The sequence below is a fragment of the Acinonyx jubatus genome, chromosome B2, assembly GCF_027475565.1.
Source record: "Acinonyx jubatus isolate Ajub_Pintada_27869175 chromosome B2, VMU_Ajub_asm_v1.0, whole genome shotgun sequence".
Lineage (NCBI taxonomy): Eukaryota > Metazoa > Chordata > Mammalia > Carnivora > Felidae > Acinonyx > Acinonyx jubatus.
The window spans coordinates 108,512,592-108,525,284 of record NC_069385.1 but is presented as its reverse complement, the minus strand read 5'-3'; the positions used below and the strand labels follow the sequence as shown (position 1 = coordinate 108,525,284).

Here is a 12,693-nt window from a genome sequence, read left to right as displayed (position 1 = left end):
TGGTCTAGCAGCCACGCATCACACCTGCCGGCTTTTCCATTGGTTAACACAGAATCCACACCATAGCCCCGTGAGATAGAGGCTCTTGTCATCCCAAGTGAATATTTGCTGGAGCCTTCTAAACTGGCCTCCCAATTCTCCTCTCGCCACCGCCCCCCCCCCCCTTAAGTTGATTCTCACACAACAGCCAAAGTGAGCCTGTTAAACTGTGAGCCAAATCATGTCACCATTTGGCTCAAAACTCTGCAGAGACTCTATTTTACTCAGAGGAAAAAACAAAAGTTTACACAACAGCCTGAAAAGGCCCTGTACTCTCCGGGCAGCCTCTACCTCCCTGCCTCTATGACTTCTGATCTGCCTTGGTCACTCAGCTCAACTACACTGGCCTCTCTGTTCCTCAGACTGCAGGCCCTCTCCCACCTCAGGGTCTTTGCACAGGCTGTCCCCTTTTCTTGGAGCACTCTTCTCCTAGATGGGGCAACGTGTGGCTCTCTTACTTTCAGTCTTGTTACCTTTTCAGTGAGGCTGCCTTGACCACTGCGTTTACAATCAACACCCCTTCCTCACTCTGCACTTGGATGCTCCTTTTCACCATCCCTTCTTTTTTCTTACAGCGTGTGCCATCTTCTCGCTTACTCTAGAATTGAGAGGTCTAGTAGAACTGTAACGTGAGCCACATATGTAATTTGAAATTTTCTAGGAGCCGGATTTAAAAAGTTAAAAAGAAACAGGTGAAATTAATTAAAAAAAAAAACCCTTTTTTTAGGGCATTTATTTTTTGGAGAGAGAGAGAGAGAGGGAGAGCAGGGGAGGGGCAGAGAGAATCCTAAGCAGGCTCTGCACTGGCAGCTTAGAGCCCGATGTGGGGCTCAAACCCACGAGGACATGTCCTGAGCCGAAATCAAGAGTCAGACACTCAACTGACTGAGCCACAGGCACCCCCAGGAGAAATTAATTTTAACAATATATTTTACTTAACCCCAACATATCTAAAAATACCATTTCAACATTTAATCAATATAAAAATTATTAAGGAGAGATTTCACTTTTGTGTGGTACAAAATCTCTGAATCTGCTGTGTATTTTGTTCTTATCACACACCGCAGTTGGGAACAGCCACATTTCAAGGGCTCAATATACACATGTGGCTAGTGGCTGCCATTTTGGACCACATGGCTCTAAAATTTACTGTCTCTTTTGTCTGCCTCCCCCCCTGACCCCCCGCCACTCCCACTGGAATGCAGGCCACTCGAGGGCAGAGACTTTTGTCTGTTTTGTTCATCATTGTACCTCCAGCACCTAGAACAGTGCCTGGAACATAATTCATCCTCAGTTCACGTTTTTCAAGTGACTGCAAAACTGAGGCCTGGTGACTGAGGGTTTCATACCAAGGCTGTGGAGGTGAGTGAGGCCAGCAGTGGTGGGGGTGGTTGGTGGAGGGGCTGACAGGTAGAGACGTGAACAGGGCTGGGCAAGGAGGGGACTCAGAGTAGGTGGTAGGGATTAGGGACAAAGGCCTGTTGGTCAATGCCAGGCACTGTTTCCTCCTTTTAGCCACCCTGGAGATGGGGCTCATTATTTCTGCTTGGCAGATGGGAAGTAGGAGGCTCAGAGAAGGTAAATAACATGCCCGAATTTATGCACAGCCAGTAAATGGTCAAGCCAGAATTTAAACCAGCTTTCCTGACTCCAATTCTAGTGCTCTTTCCACCACACCATGGTTGCCCCAGGCTAAGGCAGAGCATCAACAAATAAAAATGAATCGTCTAGACTGAATACAAACAGCCAGAAGAAAAGTGGGACAGGGGGAGGATGTGGTGGTGGCCAAACCCAGGCTGAAATCCAGAGTTCCCCAAGTGTGGTAAGGCAAGGCAAGGCAAGAGATGTCTCTAGGGGCTGGGGCTTGTCATTGGAAGATCCAAAACCTAAGCACGAAAGAAATTGCAACATGCAGACTTGGAGGAGAGAAGCAGTCTTTAAATAGACTATGGGGAAAAGAAGGATAAAATGAAAATACTGCATCCCCCGGTTGTATAAGACCTGCTCATCCCCCACCCCAGAGGAAGGCCCAGTGCCAAGCTATCCCTGCTCATCTCCCCCTCGGGATTCACACCCTCCCTCTGGCCTGACCACTTTTTTCCCTGGACATATACACTGCTCCTTCTCAACTCTGATCTGCCCAGCCTGAGTCCCTTTTCCTTTTTCCTAAGCAGTGACAGACTCTGGCCAAAGCCCCAAAGGCCTTTGGAGTACTTGCTTCTCCAAGGAACCTCCAGCCTACCCACTTCCCTCCTGCAAGGAAGCTGGGTAGATTTATACAGACCTTGGTGATTCTGCATCAGTTTCATGTTAAGACCATTATGGTGGCCTGTGTGCAAACATGGCTGCCAACTGTTCTTCCCATCCCTGTGCACACGTGTCGCTCCTCCCATCAAGAAGTAGAGTCTATTTTCCTCCTTTGAATCTGGGCTGGCCGTATGACTTGCTTTGACTAGAAGGATGTGCCGAAAGAGCTGTTCTTGGACTTTTAGCCCTAGACTTTCAGGGACATTACAGTTTCCATTTTGTCCTCTTGGAAGGCAGCCGCCATGTTGTAAGGAAGCCCAACTACCATGTTGGAGAGAAAGGCCATGCAGAGAGACAGAGAGAGGCTGAGGCAGGAATGCTTCCCAGCTATTCCAACCACCCCAGGCTGAGGCACCAGACATATGAGCGAGGTCATTTTGGATTCTCTAGGCTTAAGGGAGCTGCTCTTGCCAACAACCATCTGTTGCCCAAATGTACACAGTTGTGAACAAATACATGGACTGTTGCTGTTTCAAGCTGTGAAGTTTTGGGATGGGTGTTACCTAGCGATTATAAATCATCCAACTAAACCATCACATCCTAGTGCTTGGACCTTTGTCCGTTCCTATCCATAGGGTTTTATTGGTATGTGTGATGGTCTCAGGGGGTAGAGCAAGGTTCAAGAAAGGAGGGATGTAGATATAACAGAATCAGAGACCAGGGGTCTTCCCTGGTAGGAAGTCTGGTGGGAAGAGTCAGGACAAGTGCTGCCCCAGGCAGGACAAAGTATTGTCCAATTTTGGGGGTGAGGAGAGCAAGTCAGTTCTAATGAGATCTCACCGGGAGAAAGTGGGCCTCATCTACAGCATGAGGGGAGAGGCTAGAGGATAAGAACAGGCTGAGAGAGAAGCATGAGGAATTTGAAGGAAGAACCTGTGGCATCTTTTCCTTCCCTTCCCTCCTTTCTCCCTCCCATCCTCAAGCATTTATGGAATACCAGGCATATGTACTGTGCCTGGTATAGAATGACCTCTCTTTCACTAGGGGTGGCTTTAGCATAACACCAGCCTAGAGATGGGGGGTAGAGGAGGTGATCCTTGAGAGGCCCTGCAGGGCTGGACTCAGAATTGTTGGGAGAGAGACAACTCAGCCACATCCACGGGACATCATCCATCAGGACTCGGGAAATAGGGGAGGGGAGGGAAGGAATCAGTAAATATTTATAATATTTATAATCTGCCTGGAAAGGGAAAATGCAAGGCAAAGATAGGACCTGGCTGAGCATCTGCAGAGGAAAGGATGGAAGCCAATCGGAAGGGGGAAGAGCTCGAATGGCGGGGAGCAGTCGTTCAACGGCAAAGGAACCATCAGGCCTTGGAGCCTATGGAAGGAGGGCGGGGCCTGGGTCTCCTCAGGACAAGAGGGCTGAGATCTGAAACAGATTTTAAAAGGTCGTTTTTGCCTTTTTTTTTTTTTGAAAGTTTATTTATTTATTTTGAGACAGAGAGAGAGGAAGGGAGGGAGGGAGAGCACAAATGGGCAGGGAGAGAGAGAGAGAGAGAGAGAGAGAGAGAGAGAGAGAGAATCCCAAGCAGGCTCCATGCTGTCAGTGCAGAACCTGACCCGGGCTCAAACTCACGAGACTGTGAGATCATGACCTGAGGTAAAATCAAGAGTTGGACACTCAACCGACTGAGCCATCCCGGTGCCCCAGTTGTATTTGCCTTTGATGGTGGCGGGGTGGAAGGGGGGTAGCCTATTAATGAAAGAAGTAAAGTACTGCCCTGAGGTAGCTCCCAGTCTGAGGGGGTGACATGGCCCTTGCCCTCAGGTTGCACCCTGTCCTCACAGAACTTCCGGTCTGAGGGAGGAGACAGAAGCCCTTCCAGCAGATGTTTCGTTGTCGATTAAGATGGAAACCACTCTCAAGAAGGCACTCCCTTGCCTTCATCTGGCCTGGTAGATGTTTGGAATCACCGGGTATCCGTGTCTGAGGAGCTCTTTTCAGGGCCTGCACCCTTCTCCTTCTCTCTTCTCCCAACACACATTTACAGTCCCACAAGGCTTCTCTTCCCATTTGTTAAGAGGCGAGCATAGCTCACCAGCCTGGGCCCTGACACACATCCCCTGTCAGCCTCTGGGTCTGGCTCCAAGTGGGACAGAAGCCAGCATGTGTCCTCCTCCTGGGGCCCTGCTTGTCTCCTCTGCTGGGGAGGTCTGAGAACCCCATTCACCATCTCCTCAGGCTGCAGGGAGACAGTGTCCCTGTTCCCCACCCTGTTTACAGCTATGCCATCATCATAGGACTGGAAGTCTCTTGAGGCAACGGAGTGATGGTCTGTGAGGCCCTGCCTGGTGCCTCTGCAGAGCCCATCTGGGTTGCCCTGAGCCCCACCAAGACTTTGGACAGATCTAGGTTAGAATCCTGTGTCTGCCACTGGCTAAATTTCTTCTCTGGGCCTTAACTTTCTCTTCTCTAAGATGGGGACAATCACACCAGCATTGTGAGGTGGTGTTGATGTGTGAAAGCTAATATAGTGCTCAAGGTTGTGCTTAAAGCCGGTCTAATTATGCTGTTATGTCTAGTCCCCACGTCAATGCCCTTTTCTTCTCTGAGTTCCTACTTTGGTATAATTTGGTTGTTTTTCTCCCTCCTCACTTTTAAAATTTTAAACTGAAATCCCATAGCTGGGGTTTATACCGATCTTTGTTAAGTTTAGGGCCTTCCTGTCTCTCTGAGGAGTGAGGCAAGCCAGGGCAGATTCAGCCCAGAGCCCAGGAGTGGAGAAGCTGGGTTGTCCTGAGGGGAGGGAGGGTGTGGAGAGAGACCTTCTGGCCAGGGATGATGCCCTGTGGCTCCGAAACCAGGGCCAGGCACAAGGTGGGCATGCCATCAGTATTTGAGAAGTTAATGAGCCAATGAACAGGACCAGAGCACAAGGCCATTCTCGCCCTGTCCCCCCAAACACACCAAGAGCCTCCAGTCTGAAAGAGGACGCCTTGTGTCCACCCTTCTCTACACAGCTGGGCTTTGGGCAGAAAACCTGGAGGCCTGAGGCAGGGCTGCCTGGGCCGGCTGCTCTCAAACCGTTCCCAGCTTACATCTGAGGGGTCCACAGTGGAGGAGGCTCTCGGGGGTCCATCTCAGAAGCACCCCAAGATTACAGTCCTGTTGTTCCAGGATCTTTGGGGGACAAGGTTTGTGGTACAGGTATGGGGAAAGATCTCTGGGATTGGGGCAGGGAGAGGAAGGCTTTCCCTCGGACTCTCAGAGCTGGAAGCTTCCATTTCCCAAGGAGGCCGCAGGAGGATGTCTTCTGGGGAAATATTCAGGGAGAGGGTTCGAGGCTCTTTTTGCCTCTGACAAGGAACCTGCATCCCCACTCTAGTTCCCTCTGCTCCCTTCCCTTAGGCTTCCCTCCCAGCGAATCCACCCTTACTCCCCTTCATCTGGCTTGAGAAAGGGAGAGGGTGGCTGGGCCTGCCTTTAGGGCATGCTGAGGCTAGGATCGGTGGGGGAAGGCCTTCCGCTGGCAGGACACCCTCGAGGCATCCTCTCACCCAGGGCTAGACAGGTCTTCCTCCACACAAGCACATCCACAGGCTCGCACACATGCAAGTGTGACAGGGGTCACCCCTCCCAGTCACGGGGCGGCCGCCTGGTTGGGTAAGGGCTCCCAGGGCAGGGGCTGTGAGGCCCAGCTGAGGGATCTGGCTTCTCAGGATGAGCCCCTGTGGGGCTGGGGGGTGGAGGGGGGGGGTGCTGACCTGGCTCTAATTCTGTGACCCAGAGCTGTCCTGTGGGAGCGACTGACTATTCTGCAATAGTCACCTCATGGATATTAATAACCCTCTATCTGGCAGCCACAGAATTGATAACGCCTGGTCACTTCTGGTCCTGCCTGGCCTGACCGCCTGGGTTCAAATCCCAGCTGCTAATTCTGGGTCCCCGCTGTCCAAAACCCAAACCTAAAACATAGCTCCAACCCTGACAGCCTCTAAATCGTGTCACAGGGCAAAATTACCTTTTTGAGCCTTAGTCGTTGTCTGTTAAACAGGTACCATGACTTGGGGCGCCTGGGTGGCTCAGTCGGTTGGGCTTCCGACTTCGGCCCAGGTCATGATCTCGCGGTTCGTGAGTTCGAGTCCCATGTCGGGCTCTGTGCTGACAGCTCAGAGCCTGGAGCCTGCTTTGGATTCTGTGTCTCCTCTCTCTCTGACCCTCCCCCGTTCATGCTCTGTCTCAAAAATAAATAAACATTAAATAAAAATTAAAAAACAAAAACCGGTACCATTACACCTAAGGATCAGAGAACTGTGATCCCTGGGGGAAGGGTGAGTGACTGGCATGTTGTGAGTGCCCAGAAAAGGTCATCAGTTGTCACTATTGTGACTGGGCACAGGGTGGTGGGAAGAGAGCATTGGGATCCAACAGAGCCTGGCTCCGCTTTTCCCATCAGTAGCATTTTCTGGCTATCTGACCCCGGGCAAGTCACTGACCTCTCTGGGCCTCATTGTCTCTACCTGTGAAATGGGCACGATACTACCTTTCTCCCAGCTGTTAATGTGGATTAAGTTAGATAAGGGAATATAAAGTGATTACCACTTAAGGGGGGGGCTCAATAAATATAGTACTTGTTGAATGAAAGAATGAACATGAATCACACCGCTCTGTCAGGGTCCCGAAGGGGTGGGACAGATTCTCCGTCATCAGCCCGGGTGCTCCCTGAGGAAGGGGGTGCAACTTCTGGGCTTGCTTCCTTGAGGCTCATCTACAGAACCCAACGAGGCTCAGCATTTCAGATGATTTATTCCCTTGGTCCGTATGGAATGCGGAAACAGCCCGTGTAGAAACCCACAAGGGAAGACAGAAACAGCTTTTCCTTTCCTCTTAGTAACGGGGGACAAGCAGGGCCTGGGACCCAGCCCTTAGCTCTGCTCCCGGGCCTGGGAGAGGGGATGTTTGTGCCCGCAGAGGTTATGAGAGCATCAGGGCATGCCTTCCTGGTGAGGCCAGTGGGCTCACCCCCTTTCCTTCTGGCTGTGGCTGCTTCAGCCACACCCTTGGCACTGCCCAACTCTAGCGGCCATACTAAAAGCCCAAACTGTGGGGGAGGGAGGCGTGTTGGGGGCTGCAGGGAGGAAGGAGGGCAGAAGAGACATGAGCGGGGCGGGGGGGGGGGGGGGGGGGGGAAGGGCTCAGCTTGATGCTGGTAAAACCCTCCCCCAGGCCCCATGACTTCAGAGAAACTGCCCACAGATGCCGGTGGTGTGCCTGGCCCAGCCGTTGGTTTGTGCCTAAAAGGAAGTTTCCCCGAAGACTCTCTTATCTCAACCGGCCTGGTGCAGCTGCCGAGAAGGAACGAAGGAAACAATTTGCTCCCTGGCCCATCACCACATGCCCACTCCAAAGGCTCTTCCTGGCTTTCTGTGTCCCCGCCACACTTCTGAGGGAGGGAGGGGAGGCGGCTACTCAAGCTGGGGGTGTTTATGGGTCTGAGGGCTGCCGGGTCTGAGGGCTGCCTGCTGGCGGCTGAGAAGGTACTAAGGGACTCTCGTTTCTGCCCCACCCCCCCTCCCGCCGAACAGTACCGGGTACCTGGAGACCTCAGCTTCTCCTGCTGTCCGTTAGTCCTACATGGGCCTCCTGGTCAGCCTGGCCCTTTCATGCCACGTCAGTCCTGGATGTGGGGTTGCCCGACACAGCAAATAAAAACACAGGACGCTCAGTTAAATCTTCATTGTTTGAAATTCAAATCCAACTGAGCATCCTGTACTTAGTCTGGCAACCCTACCTGAAAGGAGTGGCTGGAAACTTCCCCCTAGGTGATTCCTTCAGGTGCTTTGATGTTTCTCTCCTTCCTCCTCATCCTTCTTGTGGCTTTGCCAGTGAGGTTCCCAGTGTAGACACTGCATTTGGGTCCCTGTTCTGGAGATGTCCATAATTTCTACCTGCAGAAAGCCATGTGAAACAAATCAGGAGCTGTCTGAGGGCAGAGGCAGGGCCCTCCTCAGACTAGGGGCTCCCTGAGAGGGAGGGGCTTTGTGTCACCACTCCCCGCCCCCCCCCCCCCGCCCCCCAGCCACATCAGACTGGGAGCCTCTGTTTCTCCTCCCCATCATGATTGGGACCATTCTCTGGAGGAACTGAAACTGACCCCCAGGCCTGACCCTTTCCGTAGGCTCAATAGAGTCTTGAGTGCTGGGGCCTAGGGGAGTCCTAGCAGAGCCCGTTACTCAGCAAAGCTCCATCTCCTCTCTTCTGATGGTCCACCAGTGGTAATCCTCTCCCCCGGCCTTGTTTTTGCAGGCAGTGGTCTCAAGAAATCCCCAGGATCTGGAAGCTTACAGTGGAAATTCTGCTGTGGGAGCCTACTGAGCTCTGGCTGGGGCCAGGTCACAGAGCAGCCCTGCGACCTTGGGCAGCCTCTGGTTCCTCTTAGGGCCTCAATGTCTCTACAGGTACAATGGCAAGGTATTGCATACAGGTATGTAGCCTGCTGACCTTGGAGTAGTGTTTTCCAAACTGCAAACTGTGATCTGTCGGTGGGACATGAGGTCATTTTAGTGGTTTGCAACCAGTATTATGCTTTTTCTTAAATCTGAAAGAGAACAGAGGGGCACCTGTGTGGCTCAGTAGGTTAAGCATCTGGCTCTTGATTTCGGCTCAGGTCATGATTTTGAGTTTCATGAGACTGAGCCCCACATTGGGCTCTGTGTTGACAGCACAGAATTTGCTTGGGATTCTCTCTCTCTCCCTCTCTCCCTGCCCCTCCCCTGTGCTCCCCCCCACCCCGCCTCTCTCTTTCAAAATAAATAAATTTAAGAAAAAAGAATTAAAAAAATGCAGACAGGCTTGCACGCAGTAAGGGTAGATATTGTTTGTTGAAACTCTTGAAATATGTGTGTTCGTATGTGTTCAGGGGTCGCAGTGTAGGATGTATTTTTTCCCGTGGGTTATGGTAAAACAAAATGTCGGGAAGACAGTACCTTAGAAGGTATTGTGACAGAAGGTGGCAAGGGCAGTTGGAGACCCTGAAGTGGGTGTCTGCTACTTTTCTACCTCCTGGGTGCCAGATTGGCTAGCCACCCCCTCTCTGGGCTCTCTTTCACTCTCCTAGGCGGCCGTCGTCCTGCTGGCGTCTGTGGGCCCAGACCCATGCTCCCCAGAGACCAGGTCATCTCCCGGCTGAGAGCCCTCAGGGGCCTGATCTGGTCCCCTGGCCAATGCCACAGAAGAAGGTACTGGGATCCTCAGCCTGCCCAGCTGCCTGTCTCTGCCCAACAGTAATACTGTATTGGGAAACCGAAGCTCTGGCCAAATGGAGAAACACTGCTCCCTCCCTAGCTTTCCCAACTTCCCTCCACCCTACCAGGCCTAACACTCATTAACCCCTTCCTGGGGACTGGGGGAGGGGCCTTCTTCAGGGGTGGTGGGGTCTGGGTGGGTGGACAGGACAGAGAGGGTGAGGGCCTGGGGACCCTCTGCTGTGCTGACAAATCTCTGGCTTTCTGAAACTCACGGCTCTGTCTTTCCTCTGGGGAATAATATCCAGGTGTGACCCATATTCTGGGGGAGAATTTGAGGATGAAACAGGAGGAAGTTGGGAAAGACCTGGCAGATTGCTAGGATGTTATATCCCTGCTTGCCTCTATCTCTGCGGGTGCTGTCATCCTGGGGGCCAACGCACCTAGGGTAAAACAGGCAGAATGGGAATAGAGCCTGGAGTTGGGTCAGGCTCAGTCAAGGAGGGGAAGATTTGGTTTGGGGGGGGGGAAGGGTAAAACCAAAAGCTCTTAACCTGTGGGCTTTCAGTTTGAGGGAAAGAACCATCTTGTCTCAGGTCACCAGTCTGAGGGAGGGGATACAGTCCTTCCCTCAGGGAGCCCCAGTCTGAGGGGAGACAGCCCTGCCCTCAGGGAGCCCCAGTCTGAGGGGGAGACACATCTCTGCCCTCAGGGGGCACCAGCCTGAGGAAGGAGACACAGCCCTGCCCTCAAGGAGCCCCAGTTTGAGGGGGAGACCTAGCCCTGCCCTCAGGAAGCCCATTTTGAGGGGGAGGCCTGTGGAAGTCTATCTCCTTGATCCTTCTCCTTAGGATGGTGGCGACAGCAGGGCCCTGGAGGCTCTGAGCTGGCTGGTTTGACAAAGAGTATTGGCAGGGCATTACTATCCTTTTCCCTGCAGTGTTTGCCTGTAGCCTCAGGAGCGGTATGGTCTGGAGAATGCCAGGGAAGAGTCCTTTCCCTCGGCCATACCCACCATCACCCTGCTAGCTCTCCCCATTGCTGGCTGACTACAGGTCTGAAATCACTTCATTAAATCCCTCCTTAGATTTAGGGCTAGAAGGGATGTTGGAGGTCTGTGAGTCCCAGATCAGAGGAGGAAACTGAGGCCTAAAAAAGGGAATGAATGCTTCCTGAGGTCATACAAGGAAGTAACTGCAGACCCTAACTCCCAGGCATGTGCTCTGGGCTAGATGGAGACTCTGGGGGATGTGGGTCCACTCAGCACATGCGTGAGTGGGAAGGCACTGTGACCCGTGTGTGTATGTGTGCGTGTGAAGGCGGAAGGGGTCCAGTACAAGCTGCTCTGGGTCCTCTGTGAGCAGATGGGGGTCCTCCGTGAGGGGTCTGGCTATCTCTGTCTCGGGGCAGGGAGGGCAGGGACAGGCCTGTACCAGGGACACTGGACAGGTCTTATACATACCATCCCCATGCCAAGGCCACCTGGCCCAACCCTCTTGGGACCGAGGGCAGAGGCCGATGAGTCACAGATGACTCAGGTGCTGGAGGCCACAGCCACGCGTGGCACATGATAGCCGAGAAGAGCTGGGCCTGTTCCTGGACAGATTGGTGACCTGGGAGGCTGACACTGTGAGTCTCCTTTCCTAGAGGACACCCAGTCAGAGCTTTGAGGCTGGGCCCCTGTGGTGGGGCTCTCCTTTCCCCCTGCATCTTTGATCCACTGGCCGCCCAAGCGGTCCTCTAGGGGGACAGAGGCGGAACTGTACCGAGCTGTCTCTGCTCCCCCCGAGGTATAGGGTTAGGGTTGCTCTTAATGGGAGAGAGTTTTCCCCGCCCCTGTGGAACCAGCACTCAGCGGCGCCCTGCCCTGCCCTGCCCCTGCCCTTAGACGGTCGGTGTCAGAAACTCCACAGCCTTGACCCGCCGCTTGATCCTAAGGCCTGGGCCACAGGATGAGACAGTGTGGGGCATAGACAGCATCCCGGGTTTGGGGAGGAGCAGACTGGGGATGGGAAGTCTCGGCCTGGCAGGGCATGCCCCAGGGTCTCCGTCCACCTGAGACACCCTCCTGATTACAGGGTGAGCAGCCACGACCAGACACTGTAATCTGCTATCCTCCCTCCCGCCAAGGGCCTGTGGCAGCCTTTCCGAGTGCTTTTTTCCAACTGTTTCTTAAGAACTCTGGGAAGGGGGAAGCCCTCATCCCCATGGGGTGAGGCCAAAGATAAAAAGAGGTGAGGAGAAGAAGGAGGGAGATGAGGAGAGAGGGAGGGTCAGCGAGGGGGCGGGGGAGGAAAGAGGGAGGGAGGGAGAGAGGATGAGGAGCAGAAAGGAGGGGTGAAGGGAGAAGAGAGAGGTGCAGTTCGACAGCAGAAGGCTTTCTCGGGTTGACAGACTGAGGAAGGGGGGGAAGGGAGGATGTCCATTCTCTGTCCCTCAGACCCCGGCTTAGATGCTCTTCCTTGGAGAGACCCACTCACCTCATGGCCTCAAGCAGCAGCCTCCTCCGCCATCACTTTCTACAATTACACCCTTTAGCGAGGAAAGGGTGGCTCAGATCTTGTCACTTTGGAGCTCAAATCCCTGCGGCAGCTCCTCGTTTCCCTCAGAGTAAAGCCCTCACGTGGCCCTCAAGCACCTCCATGATCCCTTCCAGGACTGGCTGCCTCTCTGATTTCCATTTCCAGCTCCTCCCCTTCCATTGCTTTAACCCCACTGGCCTCCTTACTGTCCTTCAATCAGATCTCGCCTGCTCCTGCACCAGGACCTCTTGCACGACCTTTCTCCTCTGCCTGGAATGTTTTTCTCCAGATATCTACAGGACTTACTCCCTCACCATCTTTCAGGGTTTTGCTCAAGCAGCACCTTCAAAATGAATCCTCTCCTGAGCCACCTGTTTAAAATGGCAACATTACCCACCCCACCCCCCATCTCTTACCGTACCCTTTTGCCTAAACTTTGATCCCTTCCTAATGCTGTCACATTATAAAACGCACTTACTTGTTATGTGCACTCTGTGTTGTCGGTCTCCCCGCAGCCAACTAGAATTTAAGTTCCACGAGGGCAAGCATCTCCGTCTGTTTCATTCACTGATGTATCTCTTAAGTCCCTGGAACAGCATCCAACACATAGTAGGTGCTCATTTTATGGAGGGAGTGA

The 12,693-nt window shown here is 53.1% G+C and overlaps 1 long non-coding RNA gene across 1 annotated transcript; it reads right to left on the bottom strand.

Annotated features, from left to right (window-relative positions):
* Nucleotides 1-819: 819 nt before the first annotated feature.
* LOC106973983 (uncharacterized) lies at nucleotides 820-12,427 on the bottom strand. Its single transcript, XR_001430073.3, has 4 exons — nucleotides 12,015-12,427; nucleotides 8,792-8,888; nucleotides 8,082-8,238; nucleotides 820-7,967 (listed from the first exon to the last, which is right to left on the bottom strand). It is a non-coding gene; the product is annotated as an uncharacterized LOC106973983 (long non-coding RNA).
* Nucleotides 12,428-12,693: the final 266 nt, after the last annotated feature.